This window comes from Aythya fuligula, chromosome 16 (genome assembly GCF_009819795.1).
Source record: "Aythya fuligula isolate bAytFul2 chromosome 16, bAytFul2.pri, whole genome shotgun sequence".
Lineage (NCBI taxonomy): Eukaryota > Metazoa > Chordata > Aves > Anseriformes > Anatidae > Aythya > Aythya fuligula.
The window spans coordinates 7578042-7590337 of NC_045574.1; the positions used below are offsets into that span (position 1 = coordinate 7578042).

A 12296-nucleotide genomic window follows, 5' to 3' on the forward strand; every position below is an offset into this window, starting at 1 on the left:
CCACACACCTCACCCTGTCCACCTGCCCCAGCCCCCTCAAGTACAGCCAAGCTCACGTTCAGTGAGAAGGGAGCAAGGAGCCTTGGGGGCTCCCCAGCGTTTCTCAGGGATAGTCTTAAATGCCAGACCAGAGGGAGCCGTGCAGGGCAGGCAGGAGCTGCGCAGGATGGGAAGGGACACTCCTCTCCCCAGAGAGGGAAGAAAAAGGAGCTTGTAGCAAGAAGGGGACAGCTCTGCAGGGGAACCTCAACAGCCCTGTTTGTAAAGACAGGGACTCACCCCTCCAGCACAGGGGCAAAGCTTCCCAGCAGGCATCACACAGCAGCCAAACACTGCCATGCCAGGCAGCCTTCCTCACTCAGAACCCCAGAGCAGCAGCACTCAGACCCCATGCTAGAGGGAAACTGAGGCATGTGGTGACGCAGGGTCATGTGCAAACCAACACTCAAGTTAGAACTGCACTTCTACCTCTCTAATTCCAAAACTGGTATTCCAACACCCAAATGTCTATGCAGAGAGAAGGGACAGGAAACTGTGCTCCTTGTTTTCCCTCTGAACATGGGCAGAACTGGACCTGCAAAGAAGCCCTCTGGAGGGCCAGTCTCCTAGCTCTCTGCTGGTGAGGAACTGCCCCTAAGAACTAACGAGCTGTTATGTTCAGATCCAAGGACACCTCCAGCCCCAAGGAGCACATCTGCAGCTCTCAGCAAGGATGTGGAGTCCCTGCCCATAACCTGAGCACTGCCTGCCTCAGACAGGCAGGAGCCATACCCTCAAGTGCATGGTGTTGTAACCAGCAACAGCCAGGATTGTTGGAGGAGGTGGAGGGTGCTGGAGGAGGTACAGAGGTGACAGTGTAATGCACCAAGGCAGTGGAGCAGAGCAGACCAGCCACCTGGAGGGACCCAAGGTGTTAACAGCCCTCTCCAAAAAGGGCTGGGCCACAAGGCCTTCACTCTTTCCGGTTCCCCAAAAATTTAAATCTGCAGCTCAGACCTCTGTCCTCGCTTGTCTTCCACTCCAAGTTGCAAACCTGGGACACACTTCATGCCAGCCGTGCCCAATGACATCTGAAATCCTGGGACCTCCTCACAAAACACAGTGGCACATTTTGCTGGTTTGCAAATGCACTGCCTTCCCTAAAAGGCTGCACATGGAAACTTAATGTAAGTGTGACCCAAACCAGCTTTGTCAATAAGCAAAGATTCAGACAGCCGGTAGGAGCCTTCCTGTTGGCAAATGGGCTATTGCCTAACTCCTAAAATAGGAAAAATCCCAAAGCATTAGAAAAGCCATAAGAATCCCAGTTCCAAGAGTTCTGCACTTCAGCAGTAGCAGGCCAGGTTTCCTGTAATCCTATGTAGGTTTCTAGCAAAGAACCAGCCACCACACAAAACTCTGTCATACTGCAGCACCATCTCCAATCTCCTGCCACCAGCCAGCACAAGCCCTTCTACCCTACAAAACCCAGTTGGTCTGACATGAGATCTAGAAAGGAGAATAAAGGCTTTCAAGATAAACTCACACTGCTTCCAGGGGCTTATCTCAGCACTCTGCTCAGGCACAATTCAGAACCTGCAAAGAAGAAATCGGATTTGGTTAAAAGGAAAAAAAAATATCATCCCAGGGATGATGACAGGCACGTGGACAGGCAGTAGCCAGGGGTTTCATCACAAGATGGTGCCCAAACCACTCAAGCACCGCTTTTAGACACCATACAAATTCGCTTGCTGAAGAATTTCCGCTACAGATTTCTTTAAATGCAGCTTTACTCTCAAAGAGAGTTACGTGAAAACAGCACCTTCTAAAGCAGCATATCTGCTCGCTGCATGTGTTCAGAGCCAGCCCTGCTAATCTGACTGGTAAAAGCAAGTATTTACTACAGGCAGCACTGCAGAACCAAGACACCTCTGAGAAGTGAAACAGATACATTCTTGGCTTGCACAGCCAATTGCTACCCAAGTTCTCATTTCAGGGCCATCTGTGCCATGTCATTGTCTTCTGTCCCTCTGTCTCACCTGCACAGCCCCTCTGACAATGATAGCCCAGGTAAGGGGCAGTGAGGGCAACATCTGGTCTGCAGGACTGTCCTCCTGGGCAATGACGCACGATACATGGGGAAACAGTCTGGCTCACCCATCCACAGAGAGACAGGCAGGTTTGGCATACCAGTAGTAAAATGAGCAGCTTTAAAAGGAAACGCTCCAAGAACCGGATCCTGCAACAGCATTTTCAGAGCCATGTGTTGGATGACAGCTATGTCTAATGGAACAAGGAAAAAATAAAGGAGACCCTTGCACGCACAGAGAAGAGCTGCAGTCCAGTGGTCTCTACAGTTACATAAAGGAATTAGCAACGTCCAACAGCACAGCAAGGACACCTCCTCCTTTTTTACAAAGGTTAATTTTCAAATATAAGTTCAACATGCACAGGCAATCCTCTCATAAGCACAAATGCAAAGGCAGAATAACTTGGTTATGCAAAATTCAATCACCTCAGAAACATCATAAGCAAACAAACAAAAACAAACCAAAAGCCCTTTGAGCACTCAGCATCAAGGACTCAGAGCTCACTTGTTCCACATTTCACACAGATGCAGTAAAACCCTTTCACTCCCTGTCAACAAAAGTCAGCCACATGCAGCCCTACGCAGCTTGCACTGTATGAAAGTGCCAAGAGCAGGCTTTGGCTCCACAGGAGCAACACAGATCCACAGCAACTTTCTCAAAAGCTTGCTCAGGGCACAAAAGCTGTTCCACTTCCATTTGGACAGAGTCCCCAAGCAGCACAAGGTGACACGCAGCATCCAAGCACTTACACTGTCAGCCTTCAGCAGCTAGCTCAGATATTACAGATGGCTCCAGTCCACATCATTGCGAACAAGGACAGGACGTTACATTGTCCATCAGACCTGATGCACCTCCAGGGAAACAAAATCACCTTTGAGCAGGGAGAATTTACTGCCCAGGCCATCCCAAGGGACACGGCTGCCAGCACTGCCCTGGCCTGCGTCCCTTCACTGCACGGGGTAAAGTCCAGGAAGAAAGAGCAGCGTCACCTTCCTGACTCTTCACACCCCTCGATCCCACAGCAGACTTCTTTCCTGCTTCTGCCTCCTTCTCTCAGGCAGGTGCTGCCCCGGCTGAGGACGCAGGTGGAGAAGCCCCACCAGCAGCCCAGCTCTTGCAGCTCCACTGCCAGCAGCTGACACACAGGTGCCCAGCAGGCCAGGCTGACCAGGCTCAAAGACCTGCCCTGAGACAGCTGCACAACACCCCAGGGATCCGCAGGGATCACTCCCAGCCACTCTCCTCATTGGTGTGACAACAACCCCCCACAGCCCTGCTCCTACTCTACCAAGCCCAGGGATTCCTGGGGGGTCCCCATGCTGCTCCCAAGCCCATGCACTCGGCGTCCTCTGTCCCAGCTCGAGGGCAAGTCGAGATGTGGAGGGGAGCAAGCAGGCACGCAGCAGCCTGTCGGTCCACCCAGGAGCAGGAGCCCAGCTCCCATCTGTCAGCAGCCCGGCACCCCGGGGCTGCAACTCGTTCCCCCAGAGCAGGAAGACAGAGGGGGCAGACACCAAGGGCAGGGCAGAGGCACCCAGCATCCCCCATCTGCGTGTGCTCTAGCACCAGCACCTGTGTGCTGCCAAACAAAGCCCTGTGCTCCCAATCAGCCACGGAGCATCCGTCCCTCCTGTTTGCTGCTGCTGCTGAAGCGGGTTTCACCGGGGCTGTCTGCATTTCAGCAGGGAGACACTCTGGGATCTGAGCTACTGCATCAATTAATATCATATTAATGAAGTGCTCTGAGAAGGCAGGCATCTGAGAGCCAACCCTCCCCCATACCTGCTAGCTTCTGACTCCCTGTAACACTCCCGCTAGCAAAAATGCCTGCTAGATTGTATCGCGATCTCTGCCATGCAGCTCTCCCAGCACAAGGCTGCCGTACGCCATTTCAGCCACAGACAAGTGCCTCCGGCTTGGAAACATCCCGTGATGACCCACATTGTCACAAACTCACAGCAATTATCCAGCCTGACCCTGACAGGGCAAGCGTGAGTGCTGGCTGTCAAAGCAGGCACTGGGACATTGACCACAGGCAGGAGGCTGAATCAGCCCGACAAATGCTGCAGTCCTTTCAAGGGGCAGAGCCCAGCCAGCAATGCTGGCAGGCTTAGCTCCTTGCGGGGGTTAGGAGGAAGCCGTATGGCATGCCCAGCTTGCTCAAATCTAGGCCAGAGCATTGCAAAAATGTTCATCAGTCCTTCCTCAAGAGAGGGAACGGAGGAGCAGGCACTGATCTCCTCTCTGGTGACCAGCGATAGGACCAGAGGGAACGGCTTGAAGCTGCGACAGGGGTGGTCATGGCACTAAGCCTGCTGAGTTCAAGAAACGTTTGGATAACACTCTCAGACAGATGGTCTGATTTTTTGGGTGGTCCTCTAGGGACCTAGGACTTGGACTAGATGATCTTTTGGTCCCTTCCAACTTGGGATATTCTGTGAACAGAGGGCAAGGGAGGGGATTCATACTGTCCCCTCCACTTGTTCACCAGAATGAGACCACGAGTAGTGCAGAGCAGCACGGCAGCCCCAGGGCAGCTTAGTGGAACGTGAAGCACATGAAGCACACCTGGGTAGAGATCCAGCTGTGCACAGCTCCACCCCACACTGCAATCACATCAGCTCCAGTGACCTAAGCACACACAGCCCAGCCAGCACTCAGCAGATGACCGTGGACAACACCACCATGGGTAACGCTGGCCTTGCAGGTTGTCCTGCCCACATGTGGTGGGACTGAGCTTCAAAGCAACAGCATGGAAATGGCCAGGCAGGCTTATAGCTACAGTGGAAATTGCCACCAAAACACAGCAGGAGCAGCTGTGTTTTCTCTACCTGTACCCCCTTTATTACTTTCAACAGTCATCCTAAAGTCAGCTGTATTTCTTACAGATGTATTACACACTAGACCAAGGTAACCAGCAAGGATGTACTCATGCCATACTATCAGAAAGCATTTTTTTTGGTTCCCCAAGGAAGAGCCCCAATGAATTTGCACAGGTCATGGTCCTTGCTTCACGTAGGCATGCATATACTCTGGCCCAGACCAGACCTCAAAGGGTATTTTTGTTTCTGCAGAGTAGTGGTAGAACAACATCACCTATCAGGAGTTGTAATAAAACTCTCCTGAAAGGCAATGCTACTGAGAATTCAGGCTGGAAGTTTCCTGACCCAAAGGTGAGCATCACTGTTGGGTTTGTGTTTTTGGCAAAAATTCCACCTTCCCTTGGAAAGCAGTAGACCTCACTGTCTGGCGAGGGGTGCCTCGCACCTTTGCACAGCATCACTCCCCCGCTTTGTGACTTTTGCCACCTCCCTCTGGTCACTGGCAAAGATGAGACTCAACATTTTGTCAGGTGCCATGCCATACTGTGCTCAGCAGGAGCAGACACTGCCAGATCAATAGTGCATCTAACGAGAACATTTAATTGCTTCTCTCGTATGCAGGGGTACTGTTCCCCAACGGGATAATTAGAGAGGAAAACCTGCAGGACCGCTCCCAGTGCTGCAGCCCTTCATGTTGGGCCACCTGGATGATGGCTCCGAAGGGCCAGGGAAGGGTGTGAAGGAGCTGCCCGTCCCCCCTGCAGCCCATCACCCCTGCAGCAGGCTGCCAGGGTGCACACCTAGCTGCCTCCGGATGAGCCAGGACAGCTTTCTGCTGGCAGTCACCACAGCAAGCACAATTTGCTGATTACAAAGGGGATATGTCATTTAAAATGAACATTCAGATTCCCGTCTCTTCTACCCGTAACAAAATGCCTCGTGAAATGGCTTATTCTGCTCTGCCATAGAAATCTGTTTCCATTCAAAAGCCTGATACAGGCAGAAAGAGGGAGCGGGGGAGCAAAGCTAAAAATACCTTCTGAAGGATACCACGGCAGCAACAGATTCACAGGAAAATGAAGTGGGAAGGGGGCCGTGAATGTGTTAAGATCCTGTTTAACCTCTCCCCAGCCACCTAAAAATCCACCCAAGTCAGAAACGATACTTCAGCATTTCCTTTGTGCAAAAGATGACTCCACCCTGTGTTTTCCTCTTCATCTGATACTCCATGAAGTATACCAGCACACATCTCTGCTCCGCCACCAGTCAGTAAGTAGGGCCAAGGCAGTGGGTTAGTAGGAACAGAAGAGGAAAGAGTCAGGTGGGTGGAACCTGGCAGAAAAATTCTACTGTAAATCCTCATTCAGCATCAGCTCAAACGCGGGATGCATTTTACACTAGCACAGCACCTGGAGCCAGATTTGACCACGTCTCCAATACCCTGGAAAGGAGCATCAGTCTTTTGGACCAGACTGGGAAACAGAAGAGATAAGGCAAAACAAAGCCCAACAAGACTACCATGGGGTCTGATTACAGCTGATGGGGAGAGAGCTGGCTTCTGAAAGGGAAATGGATCAGATATTAAAGTGATACCACATTTCATCTCTACAAAGAGGCCAAGTACACAAATAAAACTGCTGATCTGCTGGGAACAGCAGATCTGCAGCTTCAACCTCATTTGTCTCGTGGTTTGAGCACAATGGGGCCAGCCCAGTCTCCTCTCCGCTCTGTGATCACACCAGACCCAGCCAGGATGCTCCTCGCCCAGACCCAGCTGCTCCCACACAGGGCAGACTCGTCCTGAGACACCGTCAAGCCCACAGAACAGCTAGCATTGGAGGAGGTTTTTTGTTTTGTTTTGTTTGCCCCCTATGGAGGGGACCATCAGCATAAGATGGAAGGAAATTCCCTCCCCTTCCAGACCATTATTTTCTGTGTTTCAGGCTCTGTCCATTACTCCCTCCCTCCCAGACAGTAAACCTGTGATGTGTGCATGACTATGCACATGTACATGCATACACTATAAGCAGGGCACTACATAATTCTCAGCTTCAATTCAAAGCACCCTCAGCTGTGTACTGAGACAAACAGACATGAAGCATTTGTACCAAATCACCAAACAGAGTTCTAAGATGACCCTCCCTTTCCATATAGTCCTACATTCCCCTGTCCAGCACAAGGAAAACAAACCTTGGCTTCTGCCCCAGCTGTAGAAAAGCTCAACCAAAACACCTCCTGTTTCAGATGCCCCTATATACCCCCAAACAGTTCACCTCCTTGGAGAAAGGAAGGGTGGATGGAGCAACTATCATCCCAGATGAGGGACATCCACGGGCCTGGGCTGAACATCCTGCTTTGCACCAAAGACACACCATGGGGACAGAAGAGCTGCTGCAGAAAGCAGCTGCTGCTTCCACTGCAGCAGACACAGACACCCAAATCTCTTCCCTTTCACACTCACTGAGGCCTTGGACAAACCACAAGCTTCCACTCAAGGGCTGAGAGGAAAGATGGGTCTGGAACCACAAGGAAGTACTGTGCCACGTCCCCACCAAGGACAGTCTCTTCCCACCACTGTTCCCATCTCCTGTAATCCAGACAAGGCGATGAGCAGGAGAAAACCCGCTCGCTCGCAGGCTGCCACCCTGAGTAACAGGGAGAACCAAGGCAGGCAAATCCATCCAGCCAGGAAGGAGGTACCAAGGCAGACAGCTCTCAGACTCCCACCACCACCACAACTTCTTCCATGCTCAGAGGAGAGCAAAAGCCAACAGTGAGCCCCAATCCAGGCTCAAACCCCCACCCGCCCAGGTGGAGGAAGAGCCCACACTGTTCATAGCTGCCGAACCTCCCAGGTCTTCTGGCACAATCGCCACGGTTGTGACAAACCCAAACCTGCTGACTCACAGCCACCTGACTGCTCTAATGAGAACAATAAGCCACGCAGCCGTCACTGTCACAGCCTCAGCACAAGCACGTTTTTAGATGCTGTGTGAGAGTAACTTATCTGTAACCGTACAAGTCTTCCTGCACAGGAGCTTCCAGCCACCAGGCCTGGGAATCTCCGCCATTCTGTGTTGTTTTTTTTATCTATGCTCAAAACAGAGCTTCAGATTTCAGAATAGGCTCAGACCTTCAAGTGACAGGCACCACATGAAAGTCTACTATATAGCTAAACACAGGCCTTCCAGACACCCACACAGATCTGCCACCAAGCCTGAGCCCATGCTCAACCCATCTCCTCACACACGCTTCCCCATCAGCATCCCAGCTGTCGCTCAGGCAGCATATCACTGTGCCCAAGGCAGCAGGGAATTGTCATCATTTCATAGCTGAATAAAATTAAGGCAAAGGACACTCAAGCAAAGCCTGTGAGACCAGGCAGGAAACCCAGAGCAAGCCTGGGAACAGCCAAGCCCACCTCCTGTTCTTTAACCAACAGGCCATTCTCCACAACTTCCTAATTTAGAAATCCTAATTATCTTCAGGAAATATTTTTCTAGGAACAAAATTAGCCAGGCACCTGACCTGTCTTTCTGTCCATGCAACCCTCTTTTAGTTATGCAAAACTCTTCGGCAGTGCTAGAGCAAGGAGTGTAGGCAACACAGAGACACTTCAGTTATATACAGGACAAGGGCTTGGTGCTGCAAGCAGAAAGCAGGAGAGGTTATTCTGTAAATCAAGGAGAGATTCACCTCCTCACCAGGACCAAGGTCATCAACCAGAGCTTAAAAGGGAACTCAGCTGCCTTGGGGAAGAAAATTGATTTTGAAAAATTTCCACCAAGGTTGCCTTCTTCAGCCAACCTGGCCACCTCTCCTGGCTTCCCATGAACAGCATGCCAGAAGACACTTGCCCTGCAAGGCTGTCATATGTTGTGGTGACGATGGCAGCGGCCCAGCAAACAGGACTCACTAAGCTCTTTGCCTGCACTAGACAGGAAAGGTACCAAAACCTTGTGCACCAGGAGTGCAGGCTCTTTTCTACAGTCATGCTTTTTGCACAGAAATATAACCCCAGACTTTTTTTTTTTTTTTAGAAGCTTTGTACAAAACAAAACATCTCTCCTGAGAGTTTTGGAAAAGGCTGATGTCTCAAAAATCAGTAAAAATAAAAATGCTGGATAGTTCTAGCTACAACATCAACGCTTAACCAAAATGATGGGAAAAAACCTTCATGCAGAGCCAGCCTACCGTCAGTGCAAACATGCAGGCTCTGCAGCTAACCCAGAGCAGCATCACACCCTCCCAGGACACCCTGAACCCCTGCGGTCACAACCAGGGCTCTGCTATTTACAGCAGTGTCTGGTTTAATGACTCCATCGCCATCTGAAGCTGCTGTTAAAGCAATAAACATGGCACAATGATTGTGAAGAGATGTGAATGCTCTGCTCACAGCAGTGGCTGCAAGCAGGGGAGGCAGCTCACGCCCCCAGGGGATGGCTACAAGCTGATGATTCACCAAATCTGGGGATTGCCCTTGCATAAGAAGGGAATGATTTGGACGAAAGAGGGTAATTGTATACCTGCCATATGCTACAATAACAAGGGTCTGACACAGCTCAAAGAACACACCCTGCCTCTCCTGCCAGGCTGGGGGTCCTCATGGAGAGCATGGCTCTGAGCACCCTGGGGAGACTTGCACAGGCTCCGTGCCTGCCAAACCAAATGCCAAAAACAAACAATTAAAGAGCAATTGACTTGTCAGGATCACTACCCAAATCCAGCCTTCCCTCAGCTCCAAATGTGCTTGAAGACAACATGGGCACACTGCTGAAGGCCACAAGGACAGTTCCACAGCCTGCGTAGCTGTGGCAGCTCAAGTAAAAAGGACAAGAGGCAGGGACAGAGGGCTGCAAAGGAGCCAGAGGGCTGCCAGGCAGCAGAGGTCTGCCAGAAGCAGACCTCGGTAACAAAAGGCTTCCCACACCTCAAGCCGTTTGGATGCAAAAGCCACTTTCAACAAGCCCGGTGTGAGAATATGAGGGAAAATGACAGCCAAGTGCAGGCAGAGGCTGATGCCTCCCTAGGTAGCTGGAAAAGCCACACCTCTCAGGGCATTTCAGCGGGGGGTGGCAGATCAGGAGTCACCTCACACCACCGACAGCTACATCAAACGCGGCTTTTCCATCGCCTGCTCCTGCAGCATCGCTGCAAATATCCAGCTGCACATACCCAGACCTTTGTTTGTCCACAGAAGGGTCCCTACCACAACACGCTGCGAGAGAAGGGCTGGGCGTGCAGGAGGGAAACAATACCACTGCAGAAGCAGCAATAGAAACGGCATTTTCAACAGAAAGCACTGACAGAGAAGAGGGCCACACGGATCCCCTAACACGATCTCCCGGGTAACCAGCCTATGGAGAAAATGCTGAGCTCAAGGATACCTCCAGAGCCCACCTCCTACCATATGACGATACTCCAAAAATAACCGCAGAAATATGCGCGGACCCATTCCAAGTTGTTCCTGGCTCTCCGCGCATTCTCCCTCAAACCGTAAATCGCCTCCCCGAAACCAAAGCCCCGCGGCTCTTACAGCAACCCGCAGCTCCGGGCGGCTCCCTGCTGCAGGGCCGGGACTCGACCCGTGCCGCCGCCGCCGCCGCCGCCTCCTCCCCGCACCCCGGGCGGGCAGCGCGGCCCCAGCCCCTACCCCGATCCCCAGCTCCTCGCTCCCGGGCGCTCACCTGGGCCCGCTCCGCCGCCTACCTCCTCCTCCTCCTCCTCCTCCGGGGCGCGGCCCCACGCCGCAGCGGCCGCCGCCTGCCGCCTGCCCGCCGTGCGGCGGGAGCGCAGCGCGGGGCGGCGCTGCGGGAAGGGACCGGCCCCGAGCCCGAGCCCGAGCCCGAGCCGCGCCGCCTGCCCGCCCACAGACACAGCCCCGCCTGCCGGGAGCCGCCCCTGCCTCGGCCCGGCTCGGCTCGGCCCCGCACGGAGCAGCCGCTGGCACGGGTGAGGGTGGGGGGGCTGCTGCTGCTGCTGCTGCTGCTGCTGCTGCTGCTGCTGCTGCTGCTGCTGCTGCTGCTGCTGCTGCTGCTGCTGCTGCTGCTGCTGCTGCTGCTGCTGTTCCTAGGCTCGTCCCCGGTGAGCCCCGCCTGGCTCAGCCTCACCAGCCCCGCCGCCCCAGCCGGCTGTCGCTGAGCTCGGTGTGGTTGTCTGGCTTCGATATTTTCTGGCTGCCCCTCTCCGGGGGGTGCGGTTGCTCTCCACCCACGCGTGCACCCCCCCAGCACCAGGCTCCGCTGTAGCCATCCACGAAACCTTTGTGGAGGACAAAGCTGAAGCGGCCCTCTCTGCCCGGCAGATGCTGAGGGTGGAGGAGAGAAGTGGTGTGTCAGGCACAGGTTAACGTGCGGCTGGGCTTCCCCCTTCCTGGCTATTCTTGTCCTGATGCCCAGGGCCAGTAAGCGTGTGCTGTGCTGGGCTCCAGCTGGGGCACGCAGGGCTCCAAGCACTGTGTGGTGTCCCTGGATTTCCCTGTTCTGCCAGCAACCCCAGGAAATGTAGGTCTGACTGGTCTGACCCAGCCCTCAGCACCCTCACCAGGACAAGGAACTGGAACGAGTCTGGCTTCTTCTACTGCTTTATGAAGTGTCCCTTTATTAGCCACATCGAGGCTTTTTCCTGACAAGCCACACAGCAGCAGAGAGCACCAGTCACAAAACGAGGCTGCGTGGTCCAGTGGTTAGAGCCAAGGCAGCACTGCCAGCAGGATTGTGGGCTCTAATCCCCCGCTGAGCTGTTGACTCACTGTGCAAACCCAGGCAGGTCCTGCCTCTTTGTGCCGCAGCGAAGCCCAGCTGGAAAGTTGGGTAAATAGCAGGAACCTCTTGGAGGAAAAAAAAAAAAAAAAAAAAGCACTGTGTCAGGGCCAAGCTTGCCAAGCTTGAGGGAGGGCTTTCATTTACAAATAAATGTCATTTCATCTGACTGCTCAGATTCCCCTTGCAGACATAGTTTTCGCCTTCAAGCCTCTACCACAGTGCTGTGCTACCAGGTGCTGCTGAATGGGTGCCACCCTTTGCTGCTGCAGCAGCTGCACTGCAGTCACAAGGGGCATCACTTGCCTGTCGTGCTGTGCTGGTTTTGTAGGGAACTTTTACAGGATAAAGGTTGAACAATAGTGTTGCTAAAATAGGCACTGTTGTAGATCTGTGCACAGTCTTGAAGACTATTACTGCCTGTTTTCATCTTTCGGTTCATCCAATTGGAAAAATAACAGTTTCTGTCTGATGGGTCAGATTCTGTCATCCTCTGAAAAGAAATTTAAATGTTAAAAGTGAATTGGGGTCAAAAACGAACAGTGGTTGACCACATCCATAAGGTATTCTTGATAGTTTTCTAATACCTAGCATGGCAGTATTCCCTCTGTGAAGCCAAGGAGCCAGAACAGGAACATGCAAAA

The 12296-nt window shown here is 52.8% G+C and overlaps 1 protein-coding gene across 8 annotated transcripts in view; it reads right to left on the bottom strand.

Moving 5' to 3' along the window:
• EPB41L1 (erythrocyte membrane protein band 4.1 like 1) overlaps positions 1–10616 on the bottom strand; it is a 69145-nt gene extending 58529 nt beyond the window's left edge. For 3 of the 8 annotated variants that reach the window (XM_032198209.1, XM_032198213.1, XM_032198208.1), the window contains exons 1-2: positions 10579–10615; positions 1526–1575 (exon numbers count right to left, since the gene is read on the bottom strand). The gene's annotated coding sequence lies outside the window, so the exon portion shown is untranslated. Of the gene's footprint in view, positions 1–1525; positions 1576–10578 lie in introns of all 8 variants that reach the window. The other 5 variants (XM_032198212.1, XM_032198210.1, XM_032198205.1 and 2 more) reach the window with 3 other exon arrangements.
• Between the last annotated feature and the right edge of the window lie 1680 nt (positions 10617–12296).